Source organism: Pelobates fuscus, chromosome 5 (genome assembly GCF_036172605.1).
Source record: "Pelobates fuscus isolate aPelFus1 chromosome 5, aPelFus1.pri, whole genome shotgun sequence".
NCBI classification, from domain to species: Eukaryota; Metazoa; Chordata; class Amphibia; order Anura; family Pelobatidae; genus Pelobates; species Pelobates fuscus.
This window is the reverse complement of record NC_086321.1, coordinates 86966666-86981180: the sequence shown is the minus strand read 5'-3', so window position 1 is coordinate 86981180 and position 14515 is coordinate 86966666. Positions and strand designations below refer to the sequence as shown.

The 14515-nt window shown below is 55.4% G+C and overlaps 1 protein-coding gene and 13 non-coding genes across 15 annotated transcripts in view; all 14 read left to right on the top strand.

The window, feature by feature from the left end:
- Window positions 1–14515, top strand: part of SLC38A9 (solute carrier family 38 member 9) — a 325631-nt gene that overhangs the window by 106369 nt on the left and 204747 nt on the right. The window lies entirely within an intron of this gene.
- On the top strand, window positions 421–584 carry LOC134613122 (U1 spliceosomal RNA). The gene has a single exon (XR_010091150.1). It is a non-coding gene; the product is annotated as a U1 spliceosomal RNA (small nuclear RNA).
- On the top strand, window positions 1651–1814 carry LOC134613004 (U1 spliceosomal RNA). The gene has a single exon (XR_010091037.1). It is a non-coding gene; the product is annotated as a U1 spliceosomal RNA (small nuclear RNA).
- LOC134613121 (U1 spliceosomal RNA) lies at window positions 2581–2744 on the top strand. Its single transcript, XR_010091149.1, has one exon. It is a non-coding gene; the product is annotated as a U1 spliceosomal RNA (small nuclear RNA).
- On the top strand, window positions 3811–3974 carry LOC134613003 (U1 spliceosomal RNA). Its single transcript, XR_010091036.1, has one exon. It is a non-coding gene; the product is annotated as a U1 spliceosomal RNA (small nuclear RNA).
- Window positions 4741–4904, top strand: LOC134613120 (U1 spliceosomal RNA). The gene has a single exon (XR_010091148.1). It is a non-coding gene; the product is annotated as a U1 spliceosomal RNA (small nuclear RNA).
- Window positions 5971–6134, top strand: LOC134613002 (U1 spliceosomal RNA). The gene has a single exon (XR_010091035.1). It is a non-coding gene; the product is annotated as a U1 spliceosomal RNA (small nuclear RNA).
- On the top strand, window positions 6898–7061 carry LOC134613119 (U1 spliceosomal RNA). The gene has a single exon (XR_010091147.1). It is a non-coding gene; the product is annotated as a U1 spliceosomal RNA (small nuclear RNA).
- LOC134613001 (U1 spliceosomal RNA) lies at window positions 8127–8290 on the top strand. Its single transcript, XR_010091034.1, has one exon. It is a non-coding gene; the product is annotated as a U1 spliceosomal RNA (small nuclear RNA).
- On the top strand, window positions 9057–9220 carry LOC134613118 (U1 spliceosomal RNA). The gene has a single exon (XR_010091146.1). It is a non-coding gene; the product is annotated as a U1 spliceosomal RNA (small nuclear RNA).
- On the top strand, window positions 10287–10450 carry LOC134612999 (U1 spliceosomal RNA). Its single transcript, XR_010091033.1, has one exon. It is a non-coding gene; the product is annotated as a U1 spliceosomal RNA (small nuclear RNA).
- Window positions 11217–11380, top strand: LOC134613117 (U1 spliceosomal RNA). Its single transcript, XR_010091145.1, has one exon. It is a non-coding gene; the product is annotated as a U1 spliceosomal RNA (small nuclear RNA).
- Window positions 12447–12610, top strand: LOC134612998 (U1 spliceosomal RNA). The gene has a single exon (XR_010091032.1). It is a non-coding gene; the product is annotated as a U1 spliceosomal RNA (small nuclear RNA).
- LOC134613040 (U1 spliceosomal RNA) lies at window positions 13377–13540 on the top strand. The gene has a single exon (XR_010091071.1). It is a non-coding gene; the product is annotated as a U1 spliceosomal RNA (small nuclear RNA).

Genomic DNA, 14515 nt, shown 5'->3' with positions numbered 1-14515 from the left:
CATGACCCTCTACAGTCACGATGAAGGGGTTAAAAGGCCTTTTGCTGGCATAGGTGTGTGCAGACTTCACTCCCCGAGCAGAGCATAGGCTGCTGCGATGTGCTTTGATATGCAGACGAGGGAACTGAGCTCTAGAAAACAAAGGTGATTGCGACTGTCTGACTGGGAGAGTGTGGTCATCGTATGCAAATGTTTTTGCTGAAAGGCATCCTGGGAGTTGGCCCATTTTTGCGAAGGCTCCTCTGTCCGGGGCATGTAGGAGTGCAAGGGTGGGGCAGCTGCCGGTTACCCCACCAAGGGAGCAGCCGGCTCGAGGGATGCCTGGTGCCTCAGGGGAGCTGGGTGCTACTGCAGGGCCCGCCTCCCCATGCTCACAGGCGTGTGCCGGCGTAGCGCTTGTGTGCTCTCCCTTCCCAACTCATACTTACCTGGCTGGGGAGATACCATGATCACGAAGGTGGTTCTCCCAGGGCGAGGCTCACCCATTGCACTCCGGGTGTGCTGACCTCTGCGATTTCCCCAAATGCGGGAAACTCGACTGCATAATTTATGGTAGTGGGGGACTGCGTTCGCGCTATCCCCTGATTTGTGCTGGTTTAAAGATAGATGGAGAGCGTGGGGGCACTGGTGAAAAGGCTGCATGGCAGTCTGCTGGTTGGTCGCTCGCTGCAGCTTTTCCTGCGACCCCCCCAAACATTTCTCGCCTCCTGCTTGTTTTGCTCTGCGCTCGGGCCCATTCGCCCCGTGGCTGGCACCGCAAACGCTCTCTCGCCACCTTTTTACTGTTTCTTGACGTTTCTCTGCTCCACTTCTTTGCAAAACACCCTTTCCTTGCTATGCCGCTCTCAAGACAACCAACAGATGGCACTGCAACACAATCACGAGCAGCCCAGCCTTTTGAAAGGTGCCTGGGTTTTTTTGCACAGTCGCCCAGAGCCTCTAGGATGCGCGCGCCACGCAGCGCGCTAGGCGTCCACTCGCGTTGGTTTTTCCGCCCTGCGCTTTGACGAGACGGGCGCCAGGTTGCGCTGCAGTTGCTGAATAGCTCTCCGAGCCAGTCCAGCACTGGGGGCCGACTTGCCCTTATCATCAGGGATGCAGGCATGAGCAGCAAGGAGGCATTCTCCCACTCTTTCGCCTGGCCCCAGCGCAGCTGAACCGATTCGCCCTGCTCCCCCGGGCGCACCGGAGGGTGCTGCAAAGTGGGGGGACGCTGGCCCTGCTCTCTTTGCAAACCCCAAGGGCTGCCTGGGAAGGGAAGGTGAGGGGGGAAGGGCCCTTGCTTAGCAGCTGCTGTTGCTCTGTAGCCACTGGGAGCAAACTGGCACTTGCATTCTCATGCAGACGAGACTAGCATTTCTCGTGGAAGCAAAGCGGGCTCTTGACTGAAAGCCTGGATAGATGTGGTCATCGTATGCAAATAAGGTTTGCTGCAAAGTACCCTGGGAGTGCACCCACTCGGCACGCGTGTGAGGGTTGCAGCTCTTCACGCGTGGAAAGCCTGGGCTCTTGACGGCAAGGCTTGAATTCGGGAGCTGCCTTTCTGGGTGCCTGTTTTGTCAGGAGAGACGAGTGGTACAGGAGGGAATGCTCCTTAAGCTGAAGGGGGGCTTTTGCGAGCTGCGTCCGTGCAGTCGGCCCTTCCAACTCATACTTACCTGGCAGGGGAGATACCATGATCATGAAGGTGGTTCTCCCAGGGCGAGGCTCACCCATTGCACTCCGGGTGTGCTGACCCCTGCGATTTCCCCAAATGCGGGAAACTCGACTGCATAATTTATGGTAGTGGGGGACTGCGTTCGCGCTTTCCCCTGGTCGTGCTTGTTCAAAGATAGATCTCTCTTTGCAAACTTTTCAGTCTCTCCCTCGGGCATTGCCCTGGTGCCTGTTCTTGCCTCCGTGCATCTCTTCTGGGTGCAGAAAGTATATTGTTTCTCTCCCCTGACATTGCAGGCTTCCCTGTTGCCCGCTGGTTTGTTTTGGGGTCTTTTTTTTTTTTTTTTTTTTTGTTGTTGGTTTTTGGGGAAGAGGGTTTGCTTTGGTTTTTGCATTTAAAATACATAAAGAAAGAAAGAAATAAATTAATACATTTTGAAACATTTGTGTCATCGTTACTCTGTAATTACCCTCGTCTATAGCTTCCTTAGCTTAACCCCCATCCATGACCCTCTACAGTCACGATGAAGGGGTTAAAAGGCCTTTTGCTGGCATAGGTGTGTGCAGACTTCACTCCCCGAGCAGAGCATAGGCTGCTGCGATGTGCTTTGATATGCAGACGAGGGAACTGAGCTCTAGAAAACAAAGGTGATTGCGACTGTCTGACTGGGAGAGTGTGGTCATCGTATGCAAATGTTTTTGCTGAAAGGCATCCTGGGAGTTGGCCCATTTTTGCGAAGGCTCCTCTGTCCGGGGCATGTAGGAGTGCAAGGGTGGGGCAGCTGCCGGTTACCCCACCAAGGGAGCAGCCGGCTCGAGGGATGCCTGGTGCCTCAGGGGAGCTGGGTGCTACTGCAGGGCCCGCCTCCCCATGCTCACAGGCGTGTGCCGGCGTAGCGCTTGTGTGCTCTCCCTTCCCAACTCATACTTACCTGGCTGGGGAGATACCATGATCACGAAGGTGGTTCTCCCAGGGCGAGGCTCACCCATTGCACTCCGGGTGTGCTGACCTCTGCGATTTCCCCAAATGCGGGAAACTCGACTGCATAATTTATGGTAGTGGGGGACTGCGTTCGCGCTATCCCCTGATTTGTGCTGGTTTAAAGATAGATGGAGAGCGTGGGGGCACTGGTGAAAAGGCTGCATGGCAGTCTGCTGGTTGGTCGCTCGCTGCAGCTTTTCCTGCGACCCCCCCAAACATTTCTCGCCTCCTGCTTGTTTTGCTCTGCGCTCGGGCCCAATCGCCCCGTGGCTGGCACCGCAAACGCTCTCTCGCCACCTTTTTACTGTTTCTTGACGTTTCTCTGCTCCACTTCTTTGCAAAACACCCTTTCCTTGCTATGCCGCTCTCAAGACAACCAACAGATGGCACTGCAACACAATCACGAGCAGCCCAGCCTTTTGAAAGGTGCCTGGGTTTTTTTGCACAGTCGCCCAGAGCCTCTAGGATGCGCGCGCCACGCAGCGCGCTAGGCGTCCACTCGCGTTGGTTTTTCCGCCCTGCGCTTTGACGAGACGGGCGCCAGGTTGCGCTGCAGTTGCTGAATAGCTCTCCGAGCCAGTCCAGCACTGGGGGCCGACTTGCCCTTATCATCAGGGATGCAGGCATGAGCAGCAAGGAGGCATTCTCCCACTCTTTCGCCTGGCCCCAGCGCAGCTGAACCGATTCGCCCTGCTCCCCCGGGCGCACCGGAGGGTGCTGCAAAGTGGGGGGACGCTGGCCCTGCTCTCTTTGCAAACCCCAAGGGCTGCCTGGGAAGGGAAGGTGAGGGGGGAAGGGCCCTTGCTTAGCAGCTGCTGTTGCTCTGTAGCCACTGGGAGCAAACTGGCACTTGCATTCTCATGCAGACGAGACTAGCATTTCTCGTGGAAGCAAAGCGGGCTCTTGACTGAAAGCCTGGATAGATGTGGTCATCGTATGCAAATAAGGTTTGCTGCAAAGTACCCTGGGAGTGCACCCACTCGGCACGCGTGTGAGGGTTGCAGCTCTTCACGCGTGGAAAGCCTGGGCTCTTGACGGCAAGGCTTGAATTCGGGAGCTGCCTTTCTGGGTGCCTGTTTTGTCAGGAGAGACGAGTGGTACAGGAGGGAATGCTCCTTAAGCTGAAGGGGGGCTTTTGCGAGCTGCGTCCGTGCAGTCGGCCCTTCCAACTCATACTTACCTGGCAGGGGAGATACCATGATCATGAAGGTGGTTCTCCCAGGGCGAGGCTCACCCATTGCACTCCGGGTGTGCTGACCCCTGCGATTTCCCCAAATGCGGGAAACTCGACTGCATAATTTATGGTAGTGGGGGACTGCGTTCGCGCTTTCCCCTGGTCGTGCTTGTTCAAAGATAGATCTCTCTTTGCAAACTTTTCAGTCTCTCCCTCGGGCATTGCCCTGGTGCCTGTTCTTGCCTCCGTGCATCTCTTCTGGGTGCAGAAAGTATATTGTTTCTCTCCCCTGACATTGCAGGCTTCCCTGTTGCCCGCTGGTTTGTTTTGGGGTCTTTTTTTTTTTTTTTTTTTTTGTTGTTGGTTTTTGGGGAAGAGGGTTTGCTTTGGTTTTTGCATTTAAAATACATAAAGAAAGAAAGAAATAAATTAATACATTTTGAAACATTTGTGTCATCGTTACTCTGTAATTACCCTCGTCTATAGCTTCCTTAGCTTAACCCCCATCCATGACCCTCTACAGTCACGATGAAGGGGTTAAAAGGCCTTTTGCTGGCATAGGTGTGTGCAGACTTCACTCCCCGAGCAGAGCATAGGCTGCTGCGATGTGCTTTGATATGCAGACGAGGGAACTGAGCTCTAGAAAACAAAGGTGATTGCGACTGTCTGACTGGGAGAGTGTGGTCATCGTATGCAAATGTTTTTGCTGAAAGGCATCCTGGGAGTTGGCCCATTTTTGCGAAGGCTCCTCTGTCCGGGGCATGTAGGAGTGCAAGGGTGGGGCAGCTGCCGGTTACCCCACCAAGGGAGCAGCCGGCTCGAGGGATGCCTGGTGCCTCAGGGGAGCTGGGTGCTACTGCAGGGCCCGCCTCCCCATGCTCACAGGCGTGTGCCGGCGTAGCGCTTGTGTGCTCTCCCTTCCCAACTCATACTTACCTGGCTGGGGAGATACCATGATCACGAAGGTGGTTCTCCCAGGGCGAGGCTCACCCATTGCACTCCGGGTGTGCTGACCTCTGCGATTTCCCCAAATGCGGGAAACTCGACTGCATAATTTATGGTAGTGGGGGACTGCGTTCGCGCTATCCCCTGATTTGTGCTGGTTTAAAGATAGATGGAGAGCGTGGGGGCACTGGTGAAAAGGCTGCATGGCAGTCTGCTGGTTGGTCGCTCGCTGCAGCTTTTCCTGCGACCCCCCCAAACATTTCTCGCCTCCTGCTTGTTTTGCTCTGCGCTCGGGCCCAATCGCCCCGTGGCTGGCACCGCAAACGCTCTCTCGCCACCTTTTTACTGTTTCTTGACGTTTCTCTGCTCCACTTCTTTGCAAAACACCCTTTCCTTGCTATGCCGCTCTCAAGACAACCAACAGATGGCACTGCAACACAATCACGAGCAGCCCAGCCTTTTGAAAGGTGCCTGGGTTTTTTTGCACAGTCGCCCAGAGCCTCTAGGATGCGCGCGCCACGCAGCGCGCTAGGCGTCCACTCGCGTTGGTTTTTCCGCCCTGCGCTTTGACGAGACGGGCGCCAGGTTGCGCTGCAGTTGCTGAATAGCTCTCCGAGCCAGTCCAGCACTGGGGGCCGACTTGCCCTTATCATCAGGGATGCAGGCATGAGCAGCAAGGAGGCATTCTCCCACTCTTTCGCCTGGCCCCAGCGCAGCTGAACCGATTCGCCCTGCTCCCCCGGGCGCACCGGAGGGTGCTGCAAAGTGGGGGGACGCTGGCCCTGCTCTCTTTGCAAACCCCAAGGGCTGCCTGGGAAGGGAAGGTGAGGGGGGAAGGGCCCTTGCTTAGCAGCTGCTGTTGCTCTGTAGCCACTGGGAGCAAACTGGCACTTGCATTCTCATGCAGACGAGACTAGCATTTCTCGTGGAAGCAAAGCGGGCTCTTGACTGAAAGCCTGGATAGATGTGGTCATCGTATGCAAATAAGGTTTGCTGCAAAGTACCCTGGGAGTGCACCCACTCGGCACGCGTGTGAGGGTTGCAGCTCTTCACGCGTGGAAAGCCTGGGCTCTTGACGGCAAGGCTTGAATTCGGGAGCTGCCTTTCTGGGTGCCTGTTTTGTCAGGAGAGACGAGTGGTACAGGAGGGAATGCTCCTTAAGCTGAAGGGGGGCTTTTGCGAGCTGCGTCCGTGCAGTCGGCCCTTCCAACTCATACTTACCTGGCAGGGGAGATACCATGATCATGAAGGTGGTTCTCCCAGGGCGAGGCTCACCCATTGCACTCCGGGTGTGCTGACCCCTGCGATTTCCCCAAATGCGGGAAACTCGACTGCATAATTTATGGTAGTGGGGGACTGCGTTCGCGCTTTCCCCTGGTCGTGCTTGTTCAAAGATAGATCTCTCTTTGCAAACTTTTCAGTCTCTCCCTCGGGCATTGCCCTGGTGCCTGTTCTTGCCTCCGTGCATCTCTTCTGGGTGCAGAAAGTATATTGTTCCTCTCCCCTGACATTGCAGGCTTCCCTGTTGCCCGCTGGTTTGTTTTGGGGTCTTTTTTTTTTTTGTTGTTGTTGTTGGTTTTTGGGGAAGAGGGTTTGCTTTGGTTTTTGCATTTAAAATACATAAAGAAAGAAAGAAATAAATTAATACATTTTGAAACATTTGTGTCATCGTTACTCTGTAATTACCCTCGTCTATAGCTTCCTTAGCTTAACCCCCATCCATGACCCTCTACAGTCACGATGAAGGGGTTAAAAGGCCTTTTGCTGGCATAGGTGTGTGCAGACTTCACTCCCCGAGCAGAGCATAGGCTGCTGCGATGTGCTTTGATATGCAGACGAGGGAACTGAGCTCTAGAAAACAAAGGTGATTGCGACTGTCTGACTGGGAGAGTGTGGTCATCGTATGCAAATGTTTTTGCTGAAAGGCATCCTGGGAGTTGGCCCATTTTTGCGAAGGCTCCTCTGTCCGGGGCATGTAGGAGTGCAAGGGTGGGGCAGCTGCCGGTTACCCCACCAAGGGAGCAGCCGGCTCGAGGGATGCCTGGTGCCTCAGGGGAGCTGGGTGCTACTGCAGGGCCCGCCTCCCCATGCTCACAGGCGTGTGCCGGCGTAGCGCTTGTGTGCTCTCCCTTCCCAACTCATACTTACCTGGCTGGGGAGATACCATGATCACGAAGGTGGTTCTCCCAGGGCGAGGCTCACCCATTGCACTCCGGGTGTGCTGACCTCTGCGATTTCCCCAAATGCGGGAAACTCGACTGCATAATTTATGGTAGTGGGGGACTGCGTTCGCGCTATCCCCTGATTTGTGCTGGTTTAAAGATAGATGGAGAGCGTGGGGGCACTGGTGAAAAGGCTGCATGGCAGTCTGCTGGTTGGTCGCTCGCTGCAGCTTTTCCTGCGACCCCCCAAACATTTCTCGCCTCCTGCTTGTTTTGCTCTGCGCTCGGGCCCAATCGCCCCGTGGCTGGCACCGCAAACGCTCTCTCGCCACCTTTTTACTGTTTCTTGACGTTTCTCTGCTCCACTTCTTTGCAAAACACCCTTTCCTTGCTATGCCGCTCTCAAGACAACCAACAGATGGCACTGCAACACAATCACGAGCAGCCCAGCCTTTTGAAAGGTGCCTGGGTTTTTTTGCACAGTCGCCCAGAGCCTCTAGGATGCGCGCGCCACGCAGCGCGCTAGGCGTCCACTCGCGTTGGTTTTTCCGCCCTGCGCTTTGACGAGACGGGCGCCAGGTTGCGCTGCAGTTGCTGAATAGCTCTCCGAGCCAGTCCAGCACTGGGGGCCGACTTGCCCTTATCATCAGGGATGCAGGCATGAGCAGCAAGGAGGCATTCTCCCACTCTTTCGCCTGGCCCCAGCGCAGCTGAACCGATTCGCCCTGCTCCCCCGGGCGCACCGGAGGGTGCTGCAAAGTGGGGGGACGCTGGCCCTGCTCTCTTTGCAAACCCCAAGGGCTGCCTGGGAAGGGAAGGTGAGGGGGGAAGGGCCCTTGCTTAGCAGCTGCTGTTGCTCTGTAGCCACTGGGAGCAAACTGGCACTTGCATTCTCATGCAGACGAGACTAGCATTTCTCGTGGAAGCAAAGCGGGCTCTTGACTGAAAGCCTGGATAGATGTGGTCATCGTATGCAAATAAGGTTTGCTGCAAAGTACCCTGGGAGTGCACCCACTCGGCACGCGTGTGAGGGTTGCAGCTCTTCACGCGTGGAAAGCCTGGGCTCTTGACGGCAAGGCTTGAATTCGGGAGCTGCCTTTCTGGGTGCCTGTTTTGTCAGGAGAGACGAGTGGTACAGGAGGGAATGCTCCTTAAGCTGAAGGGGGGCTTTTGCGAGCTGCGTCCGTGCAGTCGGCCCTTCCAACTCATACTTACCTGGCAGGGGAGATACCATGATCATGAAGGTGGTTCTCCCAGGGCGAGGCTCACCCATTGCACTCCGGGTGTGCTGACCCCTGCGATTTCCCCAAATGCGGGAAACTCGACTGCATAATTTATGGTAGTGGGGGACTGCGTTCGCGCTTTCCCCTGGTCGTGCTTGTTCAAAGATAGATCTCTCTTTGCAAACTTTTCAGTCTCTCCCTCGGGCATTGCCCTGGTGCCTGTTCTTGCCTCCGTGCATCTCTTCTGGGTGCAGAAAGTATATTGTTTCTCTCCCCTGACATTGCAGGCTTCCCTGTTGCCCGCTGGTTTGTTTTGGGGTCTTTTTTTTTTTTTTTTTTGTTGTTGTTGGTTTTTGGGGAAGAGGGTTTGCTTTGGTTTTTGCATTTAAAATACAGAAAGAAAGAAAGAAATAAATTAATACATTTTGAAACATTTGTGTCATCGTTACTCTGTAATTACCCTCGTCTATAGCTTCCTTAGCTTAACCCCCATCCATGACCCTCTACAGTCACGATGAAGGGGTTAAAAGGCCTTTTGCTGGCATAGGTGTGTGCAGACTTCACTCCCCGAGCAGAGCATAGGCTGCTGCGATGTGCTTTGATATGCAGACGAGGGAACTGAGCTCTAGAAAACAAAGGTGATTGCGACTGTCTGACTGGGAGAGTGTGGTCATCGTATGCAAATGTTTTTGCTGAAAGGCATCCTGGGAGTTGGCCCATTTTTGCGAAGGCTCCTCTGTCCGGGGCATGTAGGAGTGCAAGGGTGGGGCAGCTGCCGGTTACCCCACCAAGGGAGCAGCCGGCTCGAGGGATGCCTGGTGCCTCAGGGGAGCTGGGTGCTACTGCAGGGCCCGCCTCCCCATGCTCACAGGCGTGTGCCGGCGTAGCGCTTGTGTGCTCTCCCTTCCCAACTCATACTTACCTGGCTGGGGAGATACCATGATCACGAAGGTGGTTCTCCCAGGGCGAGGCTCACCCATTGCACTCCGGGTGTGCTGACCTCTGCGATTTCCCCAAATGCGGGAAACTCGACTGCATAATTTATGGTAGTGGGGGACTGCGTTCGCGCTATCCCCTGATTTGTGCTGGTTTAAAGATAGATGGAGAGCGTGGGGGCACTGGTGAAAAGGCTGCATGGCAGTCTGCTGGTTGGTCGCTCGCTGCAGCTTTTCCTGCGACCCCCCCAAACATTTCTCGCCTCCTGCTTGTTTTGCTCTGCGCTCGGGCCCAATCGCCCCGTGGCTGGCACCGCAAACGCTCTCTCGCCACCTTTTTACTGTTTCTTGACGTTTCTCTGCTCCACTTCTTTGCAAAACACCCTTTCCTTGCTATGCCGCTCTCAAGACAACCAACAGATGGCACTGCAACACAATCACGAGCAGCCCAGCCTTTTGAAAGGTGCCTGGGTTTTTTTGCACAGTCGCCCAGAGCCTCTAGGATGCGCGCGCCACGCAGCGCGCTAGGCGTCCACTCGCGTTGGTTTTTCCGCCCTGCGCTTTGACGAGACGGGCGCCAGGTTGCGCTGCAGTTGCTGAATAGCTCTCCGAGCCAGTCCAGCACTGGGGGCCGACTTGCCCTTATCATCAGGGATGCAGGCATGAGCAGCAAGGAGGCATTCTCCCACTCTTTCGCCTGGCCCCAGCGCAGCTGAACCGATTCGCCCTGCTCCCCCGGGCGCACCGGAGGGTGCTGCAAAGTGGGGGGACGCTGGCCCTGCTCTCTTTGCAAACCCCAAGGGCTGCCTGGGAAGGGAAGGTGAGGGGGGAAGGGCCCTTGCTTAGCAGCTGCTGTTGCTCTGTAGCCACTGGGAGCAAACTGGCACTTGCATTCTCATGCAGACGAGACTAGCATTTCTCGTGGAAGCAAAGCGGGCTCTTGACTGAAAGCCTGGATAGATGTGGTCATCGTATGCAAATAAGGTTTGCTGCAAAGTACCCTGGGAGTGCACCCACTCGGCACGCGTGTGAGGGTTGCAGCTCTTCACGCGTGGAAAGCCTGGGCTCTTGACGGCAAGGCTTGAATTCGGGAGCTGCCTTTCTGGGTGCCTGTTTTGTCAGGAGAGACGAGTGGTACAGGAGGGAATGCTCCTTAAGCTGAAGGGGGGCTTTTGCGAGCTGCGTCCGTGCAGTCGGCCCTTCCAACTCATACTTACCTGGCAGGGGAGATACCATGATCATGAAGGTGGTTCTCCCAGGGCGAGGCTCACCCATTGCACTCCGGGTGTGCTGACCCCTGCGATTTCCCCAAATGCGGGAAACTCGACTGCATAATTTATGGTAGTGGGGGACTGCGTTCGCGCTTTCCCCTGGTCGTGCTTGTTCAAAGATAGATCTCTCTTTGCAAACTTTTCAGTCTCTCCCTCGGGCATTGCCCTGGTGCCTGTTCTTGCCTCCGTGCATCTCTTCTGGGTGCAGAAAGTATATTGTTTCTCTCCCCTGACATTGCAGGCTTCCCTGTTGCCCGCTGGTTTGTTTTGGGGTCTTTTTTTTTTTTTTTTTTGTTGTTGTTGGTTTTTGGGGAAGAGGGTTTGCTTTGGTTTTTGCATTTAAAATACATAAAGAAAGAAAGAAATAAATTAATACATTTTGAAACATTTGTGTCATCGTTACTCTGTAATTACCCTCGTCTATAGCTTCCTTAGCTTAACCCCCATCCATGACCCTCTACAGTCACGATGAAGGGGTTAAAAGGCCTTTTGCTGGCATAGGTGTGTGCAGACTTCACTCCCCGAGCAGAGCATAGGCTGCTGCGATGTGCTTTGATATGCAGACGAGGGAACTGAGCTCTAGAAAACAAAGGTGATTGCGACTGTCTGACTGGGAGAGTGTGGTCATCGTATGCAAATGTTTTTGCTGAAAGGCATCCTGGGAGTTGGCCCATTTTTGCGAAGGCTCCTCTGTCCGGGGCATGTAGGAGTGCAAGGGTGGGGCAGCTGCCGGTTACCCCACCAAGGGAGCAGCCGGCTCGAGGGATGCCTGGTGCCTCAGGGGAGCTGGGTGCTACTGCAGGGCCCGCCTCCCCATGCTCACAGGCGTGTGCCGGCGTAGCGCTTGTGTGCTCTCCCTTCCCAACTCATACTTACCTGGCTGGGGAGATACCATGATCACGAAGGTGGTTCTCCCAGGGCGAGGCTCACCCATTGCACTCCGGGTGTGCTGACCTCTGCGATTTCCCCAAATGCGGGAAACTCGACTGCATAATTTATGGTAGTGGGGGACTGCGTTCGCGCTATCCCCTGATTTGTGCTGGTTTAAAGATAGATGGAGAGCGTGGGGGCACTGGTGAAAAGGCTGCATGGCAGTCTGCTGGTTGGTCGCTCGCTGCAGCTTTTCCTGCGACCCCCCCAAACATTTCTCGCCTCCTGCTTGTTTTGCTCTGCGCTCGGGCCCAATCGCCCCGTGGCTGGCACCGCAAACGCTCTCTCGCCACCTTTTTACTGTTTCTTGACGTTTCTCTGCTCCACTTCTTTGCAAAACACCCTTTCCTTGCTATGCCGCTCTCAAGACAACCAACAGATGGCACTGCAACACAATCACGAGCAGCCCAGCCTTTTGAAAGGTGCCTGGGTTTTTTTGCACAGTCGCCCAGAGCCTCTAGGATGCGCGCGCCACGCAGCGCGCTAGGCGTCCACTCGCGTTGGTTTTTCCGCCCTGCGCTTTGACGAGACGGGCGCCAGGTTGCGCTGCAGTTGCTGAATAGCTCTCCGAGCCAGTCCAGCACTGGGGGCCGACTTGCCCTTATCATCAGGGATGCAGGCATGAGCAGCAAGGAGGCATTCTCCCACTCTTTCGCCTGGCCCCAGCGCAGCTGAACCGATTCGCCCTGCTCCCCCGGGCGCACCGGAGGGTGCTGCAAAGTGGGGGGACGCTGGCCCTGCTCTCTTTGCAAACCCCAAGGGCTGCCTGGGAAGGGAAGGTGAGGGGGGAAGGGCCCTTGCTTAGCAGCTGCTGTTGCTCTGTAGCCACTGGGAGCAAACTGGCACTTGCATTCTCATGCAGACGAGACTAGCATTTCTCGTGGAAGCAAAGCGGGCTCTTGACTGAAAGCCTGGATAGATGTGGTCATCGTATGCAAATAAGGTTTGCTGCAAAGTACCCTGGGAGTGCACCCACTCGGCACGCGTGTGAGGGTTGCAGCTCTTCACGCGTGGAAAGCCTGGGCTCTTGACGGCAAGGCTTGAATTCGGGAGCTGCCTTTCTGGGTGCCTGTTTTGTCAGGAGAGACGAGTGGTACAGGAGGGAATGCTCCTTAAGCTGAAGGGGGGCTTTTGCGAGCTGCGTCCGTGCAGTCGGCCCTTCCAACTCATACTTACCTGGCAGGGGAGATACCATGATCATGAAGGTGGTTCTCCCAGGGCGAGGCTCACCCATTGCACTCCGGGTGTGCTGACCCCTGCGATTTCCCCAAATGCGGGAAACTCGACTGCATAATTTATGGTAGTGGGGGACTGCGTTCGCGCTTTCCCCTGGTCGTGCTTGTTCAAAGATAGATCTCTCTTTGCAAACTTTTCAGTCTCTCCCTCGGGCATTGCCCTGGTGTCTGTTCTTGCCTCCGTGCATCTCTTCTGGGTGCAGAAAGTATATTGTTTCTCTCCCCTGACATTGCAGGCTTCCCTGTTGCCCGCTGGTTTGTTTTGGGGTCTTTTTTTTTTTTTTTTTTGTTGTTGTTGGTTTTTGGGGAAGAGGGTTTGCTTTGGTTTTTGCATTTAAAATACATAAAGAAAGAAAGAAATAAATTAATACATTTTGAAACATTTGTGTCATCGTTACTCTGTAATTACCCTCGTCTATAGCTTCCTTAGCTTAACCCCCATCCATGACCCTCTACAGTCACGATGAAGGGGTTAAAAGGCCTTTTGCTGGCATAGGTGTGTGCAGACTTCACTCCCCGAGCAGAGCATAGGCTGCTGCGATGTGCTTTGATATGCAGACGAGGGAACTGAGCTCTAGAAAACAAAGGTGATTGCGACTGTCTGACTGGGAGAGTGTGGTCATCGTATGCAAATGTTTTTGCTGAAAGGCATCCTGGGAGTTGGCCCATTTTTGCGAAGGCTCCTCTGTCCGGGGCATGTAGGAGTGCAAGGGTGGGGCAGCTGCCGGTTACCCCACCAAGGGAGCAGCCGGCTCGAGGGATGCCTGGTGCCTCAGGGGAGCTGGGTGCTACTGCAGGGCCCGCCTCCCCATGCTCACAGGCGTGTGCCGGCGTAGCGCTTGTGTGCTCTCCCTTCCCAACTCATACTTACCTGGCTGGGGAGATACCATGATCACGAAGGTGGTTCTCCCAGGGCGAGGCTCACCCATTGCACTCCGGGTGTGCTGACCTCTGCGATTTCCCCAAATGTGGGAAACTCGACTGCATAATTTATGGTAGTGGGGGACTGCGTTCGCGCTATCCCCTGATTTGTGCTGGTTTAAAGATAGATGGAGAGCGTGGGGGCACTGGTGAAAAGGCTGCATGGCAGTCTGCTGGTTGGTCGCTCGCTGCAGCTTTTCCTGCGACCCCCCCAAACATTTCTCGCCTCCTGCTTGTTTTGCTCTGCGCTCGGGCCCAATCGCCCCGTGGCTGGCACCGCAAACGCTCTCTCGCCACCTTTTTACTGTTTCTTGACGTTTCTCTGCTCCACTTCTTTGCAAAACACCCTTTCCTTGCTATGCCGCTCTCAAGACAACCAACAGATGGCACTGCAACACAATCACGAGCAGCCCAGCCTTTTGAAAGGTGCCTGGGTTTTTTTGCACAGTCGCCCAGAGCCTCTAGGATGCGCGCGCCACGCAGCGCGCTAGGCGTCCACTCGCGTTGGTTTTTCCGCCCTGCGCTTTGACGAGACGGGCGCCAGGTTGCGCTGCAGTTGCTGAATAGCTCTCCGAGCCAGTCCAGCACTGGGGGCCGACTTGCCCTTATCATCAGGGATGCAGGCATGAGCAGCAAGGAGGCATTCTCCCACTCTTTCGCCTGGCCCCAGCGCAGCTGAACCGATTCGCCCTGCTCCCCCGGGCGCACCGGAGGGTGCTGCAAAGTGGGGGGACGCTGGCCCTGCTCTCTTTGCAAACCCCAAGGGCTGCCTGGGAAGGGAAGGTGAGGGGGGAAGGGCCCTTGCTTAGCAGCTGCTGTTGCTCTGTAGCCACTGGGAGCAAACTGGCACTTGCATTCTCATGCAGACGAGACTAGCATTTCTCGTGGAAGCAAAGCGGGCTCTTGACTGAAAGCCTGGATAGATGTGGTCATCGTATGCAAATAAGGTTTGCTGCAAAGTACCCTGGGAGTGCACCCACTCGGCACGCGTGTGAGGGTTGCAGCTCTTCACGCGTGGAAAGCCTGGGCTCTTGACGGCAAGGCTTGAATTCGGGAGCTGCCTTTCTGGGTGCCTGTTTTG